Below are 18,770 nucleotides of genomic sequence, written 5' to 3'. Positions count from 1 at the left end.
AATCAATATCTTATAATATTTTAATTTCATCATGATACTCTTACCCATTATTTTCTAATCGTTTCGTTTAATAGCTTTTAATCGTCTTTTATATCTTGTTCATAATAATGATAATAATAATAGTAATCAAAATAATTAGGTGTTACAAATATTTGTTTTAATTACACTAATATTAATAATGATAGTTACTATAACATTATTAACGATAATACTAATAATTATCTTAATGATAATATAGTAATAATAATAATAACAATAACAATAACCATTTTTAAATAATGATATATATATTAATAATGATAATAATAATAATAATAATAATACCAATAATAATAATAATAATAATAATAATAATAATAATAATAATAATAATAATAATAATAATAATAATAATAATTGGATAATAATAATAATACTAATTATAACTTTAACGATAATAACGATAGTAATAATAAAAAAAATAACATTTTTTAATGATAAATCTCTTTTATTGATAAAGATAATAATAATGATAATAATAAGATAAAACTAGAACGACGATAAAAACGACGATAATAATAATCATTTTGAATAAAAATATCTAAAATTCAATTGATTATAACTTCTAATCCGTTCATCGAAACCATTCGATATCTAAAGGAAAAGTTCTTAATTTTTCGCTAGCTTTCCAAGGACTTGCATATCTTATACCTTATCTCAACCGCAAGTGTAACTAATTCAAGATTCAACCTAACCTGTCTAAGGGCAATATCAAAAGTACAAACATGCATAATCCTAAATACTCGAGCACTAGTCAGGGATACACTATTATTATGTAAAAGTTAAATTATGAGTACTCACGTATCAATATTGAGATTCAATATTGTAGGAAAGGTACGTAGACGCAACGGAAATGATAAACACTATATTGACCTCATGAGCATACCCATGAACCATACTCAATCACCTCCATAGCTATAACCCATAATTTCCTTGATCCTATCCCACTCAAAAAACAACTTCGAAATCACTCGGACAGCACTCCGTCGTAATATTTTATGTATACTAATAATATCTTGAAATAATACGGAGTAAATATATATATGTAAATCGATTGAGAGAGTTTAGAGAAAAATATTTTCAAGTTTCTATGAAATAATGAAACATATTGAATTCTATTTATAATAGATTTTTGAATTATTAAAGTGAATTATTAAAGTATGAATTATTAAAGTGAATTATGAAATGTCCCGTTCTTATTGATTAAAAACTTTCCATATTAATTGATTTCGTTGTGAGGTTTTGACCTCTATATGAGACGTTTTTCAAAGACTGCATTCATTTTAAAACAAACCATAACCTTTATTTCATCAATAAAGGTTTAAAAAGCTTTACGTAGATTATCAAATAATGATAATCTAAAATATCCTGTTTACACACGACCATTACATAATGGTTTACAATACAAATATGTTACAACAAAATAAGTTACTTGAATGCAGTTTTTACACAATATCATACAAGCATGGACTCCAAATCTCGTCCTTATTTAAGTATGCGACAGCGGAAGCTCTTAATAATCACCTGAGAATAAACATGCTTAAAACGTCAACAAAAATGTTGGTGAGTTATAGGTTTAACCTATATATATCAAATCATAATAATAGACTACAAGATTACATATTTCAATACACATCCCATACATAGAGATAAAAATCATTCATATGGTGAACACCTGGTAACCGACATTAACAAGATGCATATATAAGAATATCCCCATCATTCCGGGACACCCTTCGGATATGATATAAATTTCGAAGTACTAAAGCATCCGGTACTTTGGATGGGGTTTGTTAGGCCCAATAGATCTATCTTTAGGATTCGCGTCAATTAGGGTGTCTGTTCCCTAATTCTTAGATTAACAGACTTAATAAAAAGGGGCATATTCGATTTCGATAATTCAACCATAGAATGTAGTTTCACGTACTTGTGTCTATTTTGTAAATCATTTATAAAACCTGCATGTATTCTCATCCCAAAAATATTAGATTTTAAAAGTGGGACTATAACTCACTTTCACAGATTTTTACTTCGTCGGGAAGTAAGACTTGGCCACTGGTTGATTCACGAACCTATAACAATATATACATATATATCAAAGTATGTTCAAAATATATTTACAACACTTTTAATATATTTTGATGTTTTAAGTTTATTAAGTCAGCTGTCCTCGTTAGTAACCTACAACTAGTTGTCCACAGTTAGATGTACAGAAATAAATCAATAAATATTATCTTGAATCAATCCACAACCCAGTGTATACGTATCTCAGTATTGATCACAACTCAAACTATATATATTTTGGAATCAACCTCAACCCTGTATAGCTAAATACAACATTCACATATAGAGTGTCAATGGTTGTTCCGAAATATATATAGATGTGTCGATATGATAGGTCGAAACATTGTATACGTGTCTATGGTATCTCAAGATTACATAATATACAATACAAGTTGATTAAGTTAAGGTTGGAATAGATTTGTTACCAATTTTCACGTAGCTAAAATGAGAAAAATTATCCAATCTTGTTTTACCCATAACTTCTTCATTTTAAATCCGTTTTGAGTGAATCAAATTGCTATGGTTTCATATTGAACTCTATTTTATGAATCTAAACAGAAAAAGTATAGGTTTATAGTCGGAAAAATAAGTTACAAGTCGTTTTTGTAAAGGTAGTCATTTCAGTCGAAAGAACGACGTCTAGATGACCATTTTAGAAAACATACTTTCACTTTGAGTTTAACCATAATTTTTGGATATAGTTTCATGTTCATAATAAAAATCATTTTCTGAGAATAACAACTTTTAAATCAAAGTTTATCATAGTTTTTAATTAACTAACCCAAAACAGCCCGCGGTGTTACTACGACGGCGTAAATCCGGTTTTACGGTGTTTTTCGTGTTTCCAGGTTTTAAATCATTAAGTTAGCATATCATATAGATATAGAACATGTGTTTAGTTGATTTTAAAAGTCAAGTTAGAAGGATTAACTTTTGTTTGCGAAAAAGTTTAGAATTAACTAAACTATGTTCTAGTGATTACAAGTTTAAACCTTCGAATAAGATAGCTTTATATGTATGAATTGAATGATGTTATGAACATCATTACTACCTTAAGTTCCTTGGATAAACCTACTGGAAAAGAGAAAAATGGATCTAGCTTCAACGGATCCTTGGATGGCTCCTAGTTCTTGAAGCAGAATCATGACACGAAAACAAGTTCAAGTAAGATCATCACTTGAAATAAGATTGTTATAGTTATAGAAATTGAACCAAAGTTTGAATATGATTATTACCTTGTATTAGAATGATAACCTACTGTAAGAAACAAAGATTTCTTGAGGTTGGATGATCACCTTACAAGATTGGAAGTGAGCTAGCAAACTTGAAAGTATTCTTGATTTTATGTAACTAGAACTTGTAGAATTTATGAAGAACACTTAGAACTTGAAGATAGAACTTGAGAGAGATAAATTAGATGAAGAAAATTGAAGAATGAAAGTGTTTGTAGGTGTTTTTAGTCGTTGGTGTATGGATTAGATATAAAGGATATGTAATTTTGTTTTCATGTAAATAAGTCATGAATGATTACTCATATTTTTGTAATTTTATGAGATATTTCATGCTAGTTGCCAAATGATGGTTCCCACATGTGTTAGGTGACTCACATGGACTGCTAAGAGCTGATCATTGGAGTGTATATACCAATAGTACATACATCTAAAAGCTGTGTATTGTACGAGTATGAATACGGGTGCATACGAGTAGAATTGTTGATGAAACTGAACGAGGATGTAATTGTAAGAATTTTTGTTAAGTAGAAGTATTTTGATAAGTGTATTGAAGTCTTTAAAAAGTGTATAAATACATATTAAAACACTACATGTATATACATTTTAACTGAGTCGTTAAGTCATCGTTAGTCGTTACATGTAAGTGTTGTTTTGAAACCTTTAGGTTAACGATCTTGTTAAATGTTGTTAACCCAGTGTTTATAATATCAAATGAGATTTTAAATTATTATATTATCATGATATTATCATGTATGAATATCTCTTAATATGATATATATACATTAAATGTCTTTACAACGATAATCGTTACATATATGTCTCGTTTAAACATCATTAAGTTAGTAGTCTTGTTTTTACATATGTAGTTCATTGTTAATATACTTAATGATATGTTTACTTATCATAGTATCATGTTAACTATATATATATATCCATATATATGTCATCATATAGTTTTTACAAGTTTTAACGTTCGTGAATCACCGGTCAACTTGGGTGGTCAATTGTCTATATGAAATATATTTCAATTAATCAAGTCTTAACAAGTTTGATTGCTTAACATGTTGGAAACATTTAATCATGTAAATATCAATCTCAATTAATATATATAAACATGGAAAAGTTTGGGTCACTACAGTACCTACCCGTTAAATAAATTTCGTCCCGAAATTTTAAGCTGTTGAAGGTGTTGACGAATCTTCTGGAAATAGATGCGGGTATTTCTTCTTCATCTGATCTTCATGCTCCCAGGTGAACTCGGGTCCTCTATGAGCATTCAATCGAACCTTAACAATTGGTCTCTTGTTTTGCTTAAGTCTTTTAACCTCACGATCCATTATTTCGACGGGTTCTTCGATGAATTGAAGTTTTTCGTTGATTTGGATTTCATCTAACGGAATAGTGAGATCTTCTTTAGCAAAACATTTCTTCAAATTCGAGACGTGGAAAGTGTTATGTACAGCCGCGATTTGTTGAGGTAACTCAAGTCGGTAAGCTACTGGTCCGACACGATCAATAATCTTGAATGGTCCAATATACCTTGGATTTAATTTCACTCGTTTACCAAATCGAACAACGCCTTTCCAAGGTTCAACTTTAAGCATGACCATCTCTCCAATTTCAAATTCTTTATCTTTTCTTTTAATGTCAGCGTAGCTCTTTTGTCGACTTTGGGCAGTTTTCAACCGTTGTTGAATTTGGATGATCTTCTCGGTAGTTTCTTGTATAATCTTCGGACCCGTAATCTGTCTATCCCCCACTTCACTCCAACAAATCGGAGACCTGCACTTTCTACCATAAAGTGCTTCAAACGGCGCCATCTCAATGCTTGAATGGTAGCTGTTGTTGTAGGAAAATTCTGCTAACGGTAGATGTCGATCCCAACTGTTTCCGAAATCAATAACACATGCTCATAGCATGTCTTCAAGCATTTGTATCGTCCTTTCACTCTGCCTATCATTTTGTGGATGATAGGCAGTACTCATGTCTAGACGAGTTCCTAATGCTTGCTGTAATGTCTGCCAGAATCTTGAAATAAATCTGCCATCCCTATCAGAGATAATAGAGATTAGTATTCCATGTCTGGAGACGACTTCCTTCAAATACAGTCGTGCTAACTTCTCCATCTTGTCATCTTCTCTTATTAGCAGGAAGTGTGCTGATTTGGTGAGACGATCAACTATTACCCAAATAGTATCAAAACCACTTGCAGTCCTTGGCAATTTAGTGATGAAATCCATGGTAATGTTTTCCCATTTCCATTCCGGGATTTCGGGTTGTTGAAGTAGACCTGATGGTTTCTGATGCTCAGCTTTGACCTTAGAACACGTCAAACATTCTCCTACGTATTTAGCAACATCGGCTTTCATACCCGGCCACCAAAAATGTTTCTTGAGATCCTTGTACATCTTCCCGTTCCAGGATGTATTGAGTATCTGGTTTTATGAGCTTCTCTAAGTACCATTTCTCTCATATCTCCAAATTTTGGTACCCAAATCCTTTCAGCCCTATACCGGGTTCCGTCTTTCCAAATATTAAGATGCTTCTCCGATCCTTTGGGTATTTCATCCTTTAACTTTCCCTCTTTTAAAACTCCTTGTTGTGCCTCCTTTATTTGAGTAGTAAGGTTATTATGAATCATTATATTCATAGATTTTACTCGAATGGGTTCTCTGTCCTTCCTGCTCAAGGCATCGGCTACCACATTTTCCTTCCCCAGGTGGTAACGAATCTCAAAGTCATAATCATTTAACAATTCAAGCCACCTACGCTGCCTCATATTCAGTTGTTTCTGATTAAATATGTGTTGAAGACTTTTGTGGTCGGTATATATAATACTTTTGACCCCATATAAGTAGTGCCTCCAAGTCTTTAATGCAAAAACAACCGCGCCTAATTCCAAATCATGCGTCGTATAATTTTGTTCGTGAATCTTCAATTGTCTAGACGCATAAGCAATCACCTTCGTTCGTTGCATTAATACACAACCGAGACCTTGCTTTGATGCGTCACAATAAATCACAAAATCATCATTCCCTTCAGGCAATGACAATATAGGTGCCTTAGTTAGCTTTTTCTTCAATAACTGAAACGCTTTCTCTTGTTCATCATTCCATTCAAATTTCTTCCCTTTATGCATTAATGCAGTCAAGGGTTTTGCTATTCTGGAAAAGTCTTGGATGAACCTTCTGTAGTAACCAGCTAGTCCTAAAAACTGGCATATGTGTTTCGGAGTTTTCGGGGTTTCCCACTTTTCAACAGTTTCTATCTTTGCCGGATCCACCTTAATACCCTCTTTGTTCACTATGTGAAAGAGGAATTGAACTTCTTCCAACCAAAATGCACACTTTGAAAATGTAGCGTACAATTCTTCCTTCCTCAATACTTCTAACACCTTTCTCAAATGTTCACCGTGTTCTTGGTCATTCTTTGAGTAAATAAGTATGTCATCAATGAAAACAATGACAAACTTGTCAAGGTATGGTCCACACACTCGGTTCATAAGGTCCATGAACACATCTGATACATTAGTTAAACCAAACGGCATGACCATAAACTCATAATGACCGTAACGTGTTCTGAAAGCAGTCTTTGGAATATCATATTCTTTCACCCGCATTTGATGATACCCGGAACGTAAGTCAATCTTTGAATAAACAGACGAGCCTTGTAGTTGATCAAATAAGTCGTCGATTCTCGGTAGTGGGTAGCGGTTCTTGATGGTAAGTTTGTTCAACTCTCGGTAGTCGATACACAACCTGAATGTACCATCTTTCTTCTTGACAAACAAAACAGGAGCTCCCCACGGTGATGTGCTTGGTCAAATAAAACCACGCTCTAAAAGTTCTTGTCATTGGCTTTGCAGTTCTTTCATCTCGCTGAGTGCGAGTCTGTAAGGAGCACGAGCTATTGGTGCAACTCCTGGTACAAGATCTATTTGAAATTCAACGGATCGATGTGGGGGTAATCCCGGTAATTCTTTCAGAAATACATCGGGAAATTCTTTTGCAATGGGAACATCATTGATGCTCTTTTCTTCAGTTTGTACTTTCTCGACGTGTGCTAGAACAGCATAGCAACCTTTTCTTATTAGTTTTTGTGCCTTCAAATTACTAATAAGATGTAGCTTCATGTTGCCCTTTTCTCCGTACACCATTAAGGGTTTTCCTTTTTCTCGTACAATGCGAATTGCATTTTTGTAACAAACGATCTCTGCTTTCACTTCTTTCAACCAGTCCATACTGATTATCACATCAAAACTTCCTAACTCTACTGGTATCAAATCAATCTTAAATGTTTCGCTAACCAGTTTAATTTCTCGATTCCGACAAATATTATCTGCTGAAATTAATTTACCATTTGCTAATTCGAGTAAAAATTTACTATCCAAAGGTGTCAATGGACAACTTAATTTAGCACAAAAATCTCTACTCATATAGCTTCTATCCGCACCCGAATCAAATAAAACGTAAGCAGATTTATTGTCAATAAGAAACGTACCCGTAACAAGCTCCGGGTCTTCCTGTGCCTCTGCCGCATTAATATTGAAAACTCTTCAGCGGCCTTGTCCATTCGTGTTCTCCTGGTTTGGGCAATTTCTAATAATGTGGCCCGGTTTTCCACATTTATAACAAACTACATTGGCATAACTTGCTCCGACACTACTTGCTCTGCCATTACTCGTTCCGACACCATTTGTTCCTTTCGTTCTATTAACCCCTGGTTCGTAGACCTCACACTTCGCCGCGCTATGACCATTTCTTTTACACTTGTTGCAAAATTTGGTGCAGAACCCCGAGTGATACTTTTCACACCTTTGGCATAGCTGCTTCTGATTGTTGTTGTTGTTGCGGTTATTATTGTTGTTGGGATGATTGTTGTAGTTGTTGTTGTTGTTGTTGTTGTTGTTGTTGTTGTTGTTGTTGTTGTTGTTGTTGTTGTTGTTGTTGTTGTTGTTGTTGTTGTTGTTGTTGTTGTTGTTGTTGTTGTAGTTGCGATTGATGTTGCGATTGTTGGGATAATTGTTGCGATTATTGTTGTAATTGCTGTTGTTGTTGTATTGGTGATTCTTATCACCATTTTCCTCCCACTTTCTTTTGACTTGCTTCACATTGGCCTCTTCAGCAGTCTGTTCTTTAATTCTTTCTTCAATCTGGTTCACTAGTTTGTGAGCCATTCTACATGTCTGTTGTATGGAGGCGGGCTCGTGTGAACTTATATCTTCTTGGATTCTTTCCGGTAATCCTTTCACAAACGCGTCGATCTTCTCTTCCTCATCTTCGAACGCTCCCGAACACAATAGGCACAATTCTGTGAATCGTCTTTCGTATGTGGTAATATCAAATCCTTGGGTTCGTAACCCTCTAAGTTCTGTCTTGAGCTTATTGACCTCGTTTCTGGGACGGTACTTCTCGTTCATCAAGTGCTTGAATGCTGACCACGGTAGTGCGTACGCATCATCTTGTCCCACTTGCTCTAGATAGGTATTCCACCATGTTAACGCAGAACCTGTGAAGGTATGCGTAGCGTACTTCACTTTGTCCTCTTCAGTACACTTACTTATGGCAAACACCGATTCGACCTTCTCGGTCCACCGTTTCAATCCGATCGGTCCTTCGGTTCCATCAAATTCCAAAGGTTTGCAGGCAGTGAATTCTTTGTAGGTGCATCCTATACGATTTCCTGTACTGCTAGATCCATTGTTATTGTTGGTATGTAGCGCAGCCTGTACTGCGGCTATGTTTGAAGCTAGAAAAGTACGGAATTCCTCTTCATTCATATTCACGGTGTGTCGAGTAGTCGGTGCCATTTCCTTCAAAATAGTCAAATGGAACAAGTTAATCATACAGAATATTAAGAGTAGTTAATAGTATTTCGTAGCATAATATGAACTCATTTATAAAAGCTTTTTCTTCATATTAGCGTTTTATAAGTTTAAATTCGGGTAGTACCTACCCGTTAAGTTCATACTTAGTAGCTAATATACAATTCAACTACTACAATTCTATATGAAAAACTGATTATAATAATATTTCGCGTTCAAACTTTTATACAATATTTTACAAACTTACAATACCGCTTATTTTACATAAAGCATGAAATATAGCACACAATAACTTTGATACAAGATAGTTGTGAAGATAATTCTAGCTAGTACACTAGTCGTTCAGCAAAGGCAATAAAGACACGTAATTCATACGTCCAGAAACAAGTCATGCATTCTGGTTTTACTAGGATTACTTCCCATCCTTGGTCTTGTGGAACATAACCGTTATGGCCGTTGATAAGACAGCGTGTTGTAACGTCGTCAAAGGGACGAGGGTTACGTAATGTCCAACAGTCCCGTAACAATCTAAAAACCTCATTTCTTACCCCAATTACCGACTCCGTCACTTGTGGGAACGTTTTGTTTAATAGTTGTAGCCCGATGTTCTTGTTCTCACTTTGGTGAGAAGCGAACATTACTAATCCGTAAGCATAACATGCTTCTTTATGTTGCATGTTAGCCGCTTTTTCTAAATCACGAAGTCCAATATTCGGATATATTGAGTCAAAATAATTTCTTAACCCATTGCGTAAAATAGCATTTGGGTTCCCCGCAATATATGCGTCAAAGTAAACACATCGCAACTTATGGATTTCCCAATGTGATATCCCCCATCTTTCGAACGAAAGCCTTTTATAAACCAAGGCATTCTTGGAACTTTCTTCGAATGTCTTACAAACTGATCTCGCCTTAAATAGTTGTGCCGAGGAATTCTGACCGACTCTAGACAAGATTTCATAATCATGTCTCCGGGCAGGTCTCTTAAAATATTGGGTTGTCTATCCATTTTGTGTTTTTATACTGTAAAATAGACAAGAGTTAGATTCATAAAAAAAATACTTATTAATACAAGCAATTTTTACATATATCATAAAGCATAAGCACACTATATTACATATGTTACACCACACGAATATAACTATCTTATTCCGACTCGCTCGTTTCTTCTTCTTCGGTTTTGGTTCGTTTTGCCAAGTTTCTAGGGATATATGATGTTCCCGTAATACGAGCTATCGTTTTCCACAACGGTTTAGAAAAACCTGGTGGTTTAGAGGTTCCCGGGTCATTGTTACAACTTAAGGGCTTCGGGGGTTGACGATACATATAAAGTTCATCGGGGTTGGAATTAGATTTCTCTATTTTTATGCCCTTTCCCTTATTATTTTCTTTTGCCTTTTTAAATTCAGTTGGGGTAATTTCTATAACATCATCGGAATTCTCGTCGGAATCCGATTCATCGGAGAATTGGTAATCCTCCCAATATTTTGCTTCCTTGGCGGAAACACCATTGACCATAATTAACCTTGGTCGTTTGGTTGAGGATTTTCTTTTACTTAACCGTTTTATTATTTCCCCCACCGGTTCTATTTCTTCATCCGGTTCCGATTCTTCTTCTCGTTCCGATTCTTCTTCCGGTTCCGACTCTTCTTCCGGTTCCTCTTCGAGAACTTGTGAATCAGTCCACGAATCATTCCAATTTACATTTGACTCTTCATTATTATTAGGTGAGTCAATGGGACATGTTCTAGAGGTAGACATCTATCACATAATATCAAACACGTTAAGAGATTAATATATCACATAATATTCACATGTTAAAAATATATAGTTTCCAACAAAATTTGTTAAGCAATCATTTTTCAAGTAAACACGGACGAAGTCCAGACTCACTAATGCATCCTAACAAACTCGATAAGACACACTAATGCAAAATTTTCTGGTTCTCTAAGACCAACGCTTGGATACCAACTGAAATGTCCCGTTCTTATTGATTAAAAACGTTCCATATTAATTGATTTCGTTGCGAGGTTTTGACCTCTATATGAGACGTTTTTCAAAGACTGCATTCATTTTAAAACAAACCATAACCTTTATTTCATCAATAAAGGTTTAAAAAGCTTTACGTAGATTATCAAATAATGATAATCTAAAATATCCTGTTTACACACGACCATTACATAATGGTTTACAATACAAATATGTTACAACAAAATAAGTTTCTTGAATGTAGTTTTTACACAATATCATACAAGCATGGACTCCAAATCTCGTCCTTATTTAAGTATGCGACAGCGGAAGCTCTTAATAATCACCTGAGAATAAACATGCTTAAAATGTCAACAAAAATGTTGGTGAGTTATAGGTTTAACCTATATATATCAAATCATACTAATAGACCACAAGATTTCATATTTCAATACACATCCCATACATAGAGATAAAAATCATCCCATACATAGAGATAAAAATCATTCATATGGTGAACACCTGGTAACCGACATTAACAAGATGCATATATAAGAATATCCCCATCATTCCGGGACACCCTTCGGATATGATATAAATTTCGAAGTACTAAAGCATCCGGTACTTTCGATGGAGTTTGTTAGGCCCAATAGATCTATCTTTAGGATTCGCGTCAATTAGGGTGTCTGTTCCCTAATTCTTAGATTACCAGACTTAATAAAAAGGGGCATATTCGATTTCGATAATTCAACCATAGAATGTAGTTTCACGTACTTGTGTCTATTTTGTAAATCATTTATAAAACCTGCATGTATTCTCATCCCAAAAATATTAGATTTTAAAAGTGGGACTATAACTCACTTTCAAATATTTTTACTTCATCGGGAAGTAAGACTTGGCCACTGGTTGATTCGCGAACCTATAACAATATATACATATATATCAAAGTATGTTCAAAATATATTTACAACACTTTTAATATATTTTGATGTTTTAAGTTTATTAAGTCAGCTGTCCTCGTTAGTAACCTACAACTAGTTGTCCACAGTTAGATGTACAGAAATAAATCGATAAATATTATCTTGAATCAATCCACGACCCAGTGTATACGTATCTCATTATTGATCACAACTCAAACTATATATATTTTAGAATCAACCTCAACCCTGTATAGCTAACTCCAACATTCACATATAGAGTGTCTATGGTTGTTCCGAAATATATATAGATGTGTCGACATGATAGGTCGAAACATTGTATACGTGTCTATGGTATCTCAAGATTACATAATATACAATACAAGTTGATTAAGTTATGGTTGGAATAGATTTGTTACCAATTTTCACGTAGCTAAAATGAGAAAAATTATCCAATCTTGTTTTACCCATAACTTCTTCATTTTAAATCCGTTTTGAGTGAATAAAATTGCTATGGTTTCATATTGAACTCTATTTTATGAATCTAAACAGAAAAAGTATAGGTTCATAGTCGGAAAAATAAGTTACACGTCGTTTTTGTAAAGGTAGTCATTTCAGTCGAAAGAACGACGTCTAGATGACCATTTTAGAAAACATACTTCCACTTTGAGTTTAACCATAATTTTTGGATATAGTTTCATGTTCATAATAAAAATCATTTTCTCAGAATAACAACTTTTAAATCAAAGTTTATCATAGTTTTTAATTAACTAACCCAAAACAGCCCGCGGTGTTACTACGACGGCGTAAATCCGGTTTTACGGTGTTTTTCGTGTTTCCAGGTTTTAAATCATTAAGTTAGCATATCATATAGATATAGAACATGTGTTTAGTTGTTTTAAAAGTCAAGTTAGAAGGATTAACTTTTGTTTGCGAACAAGTTTAGAATTAACTAAACTATGTTCTAGTGATTACAAGTTTAAACCTTCGAATAAGATAGCTTTATATGTATGAATCGAATGATGTTATGAACATCATTACTACCTTAAGTTCCTTGGATAAACCTACTGGAAAATAGAAAAATGGATCTAGCTTCAACGAATCCTTGGATGGCTCGAAGTTCTTGAAGCAGAATCATGACACGAAAACAAGTTCAAGTAAGATCATCACTTGAAATAAGATTGTTATAGTTATAGAAATTGAACCAAAGTTTGAATATGATTATTACCTTGTATTAGAATGATAACCTACTGTAAGAAACAAAGATTTCTTGAGGTTGGATGATCACCTTACAAGATTGGAAGTGAGCTAGCAAACTTGAAAGTATTCTTGATTTTATGTAACTAGAACTTGTAGAATTTATGAAGAACACTTAGAACTTGAAGATAGAACTTGAGAAAGATCAATTAGATGAAGAAAATTGAAGAATGAAAGTGTTTGTAGGTGTTTTTAGTCGTTGGTGTATGGATTAGATATAAAGGATATGTAATTTTATTTTCATGTAAATAAGTCATGAATGATTACTCATATTTTTGTAATTTTATGAGATATTTCATGCTAGTTGCCAAATGATGGTTCCCACATGTGTTAGGTGACTCAAATGGGCTTCTAAGAGCTGATCATTGGAGTGTATATACCAATAGTACATACATCTAAAAGCTGTGTATTGTACGAGTACGAATACGGGTGCATACGAGTAGAATTGCTGATGAAACTGAACGAGGATGTAATTGTAAGCATTTTTGTTAAGTAGAAGTATTTTGATAAGTGTATTGAAGTCTTTCAAAAGTGTATAAATACATATTAAAACACTACATGTATATACATTTTAACTGAGTCGTTAAGTCATCGTTGGTCGTTACATGTAAGTGTTGTTTTGAAACCTTTAGGTTAACGATCTTGTTAAATGTTGTTAACCCAATGTTTATAATATCAAATGAGATTTTAAATTATTATATTATCATGATATTATCATGTATGAATATCTCTTAATATGATATATATACATTAAATGTCTTTACAATGATAATCGTTACATATATGTCTCGTTTAAAAATCATTAAGTTAGTAGTCTTGTTTTTACATATGTAGTTCATTGTTAATATACTTAATGATATGTTTACTTATCATAGTATCATTTTAACTATATATATATCCATATATATGTCATCATATAGTTTTTACAAGTTTTAACGTTCGTGAATCACCGGTCAACTTGGGTGGTCAATTGTCTATATGAAACATATTTCAATTAATCAAGTTTTAACAAGTTTGATTGCTTAACATGTTGGAAACATTTAATCATGTAAATATCAATCTCAATTAATATATATAAACATGGAAAAGTTCGGGTCACTACAAATTATTAAAGTATGAATTATTAAAATGAATTATTAAAGTATGAATTATTAAAGTGAATTATTAAAGTATTAATTATTAAAGTGAATTATTAAAGTATGAATTATTAAAGTGAATTATTAAAGTTAAAGTAAAGTGTAAATAAAGTAAAGGTAAAGTTTAAGTATAGTAAAAGTATAAAACTATGTACGTATAATACGCATATAAATATATATAATATTAATTTAAATCGTTATATATATTTAATAAAATATAAATATAAATATCGTTATCTTTATCATACTAGTTAAGTAATGAGTTGTCAAAAGTGGTTCTAGATATTTATAAAAGTTATATACGTTTTAATAATAAAGTTCTTTTTAAACTGAAAAACGTTTTTGTACGTTTGAAACTAAATAGATCAATCGAGTCTTTATGAGATTCAATCTTCCACTATCCTTTGTCTAGTTCTCAATGATTGGCAATTTGTTCTTATTTATAAATCACTTTACCATTTTCTGAATATTGTTAAAATGGAAAGATTTCTCAAATCAACGTGGGCCTTTCAACAGAGACTTGTAATCATAATTCAATATATCTGATAATTCAATCATTTGATCTTATCTTCTAATTCCATTGATAAATATTTTGAAACATATACAATCATATAAAGTATTTAATCTAATATTTTGTTTACGTTTCAAGTTATAATATATATACACATATACATATATATAATCATATTCGTTTAATGGTTCGTGAATCATTGGAACTTGGTCGAGGTTGAATGAATGTATGAACATAGTTTAAAATTCTTGAAATTTAACTTAAAAAATATTGCTTATCGCGTCGGAAACATATAAAGATTAAAGTTTAAATTTGGTTGGAAATTTCCGGGCTGTCACAACATAAACTCAAGTACCTGTGAAAACATGCGAGTAAACTGTCAACACAAAGGTTGAGTGAATTATAGGTTTAAATAATTGAATAAACTTTAGACCACAAGATTTAAAAATGTTAGAAAACATTAAACATTATTCCATTATCAATGAGCCACCTAGTAACCACTTAACCCTTTATTTACCCTTGCCAAACACAATAAAAATATACACTGGACAGTGTATATAGAACAAAATACAAAGTACTAAACATTCAGATTATAAATTGCTAGCGCGACTAGCTCGAAATGGGGTTGTCAAACCCGATAGATCTATCCGTAAGATTCGCATTCACCGGTAGAAACCAATGATTACAGTTACCAGACTAGGGAATATTTTTGTCCAACTCACAATGAATAATTTAAATTTAATTGTCACTTGTGTCTAAACGTGAAATAAAATGCATGTAATCACATCCCAAAAATATACTTTGAAAAGTATGTAAAAACGGGACTATAACTCACCTTAATAGTAATGAAGTAACCAACACAAATAAGCAAACAGCAAATGAAGTACAGTGATCAAGAATGATCACAACGCCGACCTATAAATAAAGCAGGTCGATATAAATAACTAACTTAGGTCAAGTCTTAGTATGATAGCTATTGTACATATTGTAAGTAATCATAGAACAATACTCAATATGCATCGGTTTGATTGGAACAGCTTACGGACACACACTTTCTATTTTTAGAAAGTTTCTATTTTTAGGAGGTTTCCTTTTTTGGAAAGTTTCTATTTTTGAAAAGTTTCTATTTTTGGAAAGTTTCTATTTTTGGAAAGTTTCTATTTTTGGAAAGTTTCTATTTTTGGAAAGTTTCCAAATTTGGAAAGTTGCTATATTAGGAAAGTTTATAAGTTAGGAAAGTTTCCTTAATTAGAAAGTCAACAAAAGTCAACTGAAAGTCAAAGTCAACCGAAAGTCAACTCAAAAGTCAACCTTGGTCAAACATAGTCAACGTTAATTTTAAAAGTGTAAGTTATAATAATAATATAAGTTATAACGTTTATTAAAGTTAAATATGTCTAATTATGTCATAACATAAGTTTAATTAAATTAAAATTAATTATTAAAGTTAATATAAGTTTAAATGATATAATTAATATAACATAAGTATTTAATTAATTAATTAAATATTAGTCATAATATAAGTATTATTAATTAATAATAATTTTTAAATCATATCATAAGTATTATTAATTAATAATGAATTATTAATCATATCATAAGTTTCTAATTATAATTATTAAATGATAAGTATTTAATAATTAAATTATAATTAAATAACAACTAAGTCTTATAATAATTAAATCATTATTTAATCCTTATTATAAGTCTTATTATAATAATCTCATAATATAAGTTTAATACGTATCATAAGTATTTTTCCATTAATAATGAAGTATTATTAATCATATGTTTAATTAAAAAGTTAATTAAATCATAAATATTAATTAAATGATATAATAAATATATATATCATAAGTTGTAAATAATAATAATTACTTTTTTTATCATAAGTAATTAAATTATAATGAAATCCATTATTTATATCCTAAGTTTAATAATTAATCAAAAGTTTTTAATCAAAAGTTCATCGGGTCGTATCTTGAGCCCCGGGTGTCAGTTTTCGGCGAGCCTTACATATATCTCCGCCTAAGTAAACCACCCGACACTTTGGTACACTCAAGAACACACCAAGAACAGTCCACAAGTCATGTTATACAGCCAACACACTACTTGCAACTTCAATTCAATCAAAAACGTGTTTTGGACGTAACGGGTGATTCGTGGCTCGGATTGAGATGACCCGAACATGAAAGTTCGCCCCAACATCAGTCCTAACACACTAACACACCCTAAAGTCACCAAATATGGTCACAAAGTCGGACCAAACCTGGTTCATACCAAAATCACATTCAATCTTAACAAAATACCACTTTGATCATAATTAGGGTTCCGGGAATCGAAACGACATGAATTCGGTGTCTAAAATTAATGTCTTGATGAGAGGAACTCATTTATATACTTTATTTTATGATCAACATCAGTTAAAATATCAGAAACACAAGAAAAAGCTGCTGTCCAAATTATATCAAACCGAAAACATATGTAAACGAGCAATTCTACGCATAGAATCAACATTACAACAACTAATACTCATCATACTATTAATAAATCATCAAAATACAGAAAAGTAAGGAAAAATTAAAAGTTCTAGGGTTAGGGTTTATACCCTAATCAATAATCAATGAGTATGATCGCGTAGAGAACGGAACGAGGAACGCGTTGATGTATAACAATCCTTGATCCAAGCTATGAAAATTGATGAAGATGATGATGTTATGGTGGTGGTAGGCAACGGTTAGGGGACAAGGGAAGAGGTGAAGAGAGCAAAATAGAATTTAAGTTTAGATAAATGAGGAAGTGATAAAATAAATTGCCAAAAAAAAGAAATATGGGGAGTATTCTCCCTCCCCCTGGTTTCGGTTGAAATTGGGATGGGGTGGGCCCCATGGTGGGCCAAGTTGATAAATGGAAGAAACCTTGTGGCCCGAATGCCCGAACGAAACCCGAAATGCGAAAACGCACTTACGCGATTAAAAATTCGGAAAGATAACAAACGCGCGACGAAAAATAGATATAAATACACTATATAATAATATGATCTTAAAATATCATATTTAAAATAATTAGGATTTAAATATCCCAAAAACGCGTCCGTTGGTTTAAAAACCGAAAAGATTCACCGGATAGAAATCCGCGATTCGTATAAACGTACGATTTAAAATATGAATACATATATTCACATAACACATAATAATTAATATATTATTACTAAAATAATAATATAGGTCATGAAATGACGTAACCCAATTAACAGTTAACAGTCGTTAAATAATTAACGGTAAAAGATAACGGAAAAAGTATGGTCGTGACATATACTATTCGACCCAAACCAAAACCCCACTCAAGACCACCATATTCAACCATCACCCATTTAACTACCATCGAACAAACCACCTGCGTCTTTGCTGCTACTCAGTTCATTCTGTCTTCGGTCCACCTCCATGATCACCATCATCACCTTTATTTTATTTTCCTACAACTACACGAAGACCACAATAACTCACCATTAAATCACCACCTTTGAACAACATTTTTAATAAACCATCACCCTCACACCCATCTTTAATCATCGAACAAGAACACCAACACATCATGAAACTGTTTGTTGTTTGCTACTTCTATTTTATTTAAATCATCACCTCTCATCCACCTAGAACCGCCACCCAACACCGTCCTCTACCACCTCACCACATCTCTTACACTCCCTCTTCTCTCTCTCTAATTAGTTTTTCTATGTTAAACCACGATACACCACTGCTATTTTGTTACTTCTGTAGCTGCTGCTAAACAGCTATTTCCTTGTCAATCACTAACTCAAAC

Source organism: Rutidosis leptorrhynchoides, chromosome 4, assembly GCF_046630445.1.
Source record: "Rutidosis leptorrhynchoides isolate AG116_Rl617_1_P2 chromosome 4, CSIRO_AGI_Rlap_v1, whole genome shotgun sequence".
Classification (NCBI taxonomy): domain Eukaryota; kingdom Viridiplantae; phylum Streptophyta; class Magnoliopsida; order Asterales; family Asteraceae; genus Rutidosis; species Rutidosis leptorrhynchoides.
Note: the sequence above shows the minus strand (reverse complement) of the source record.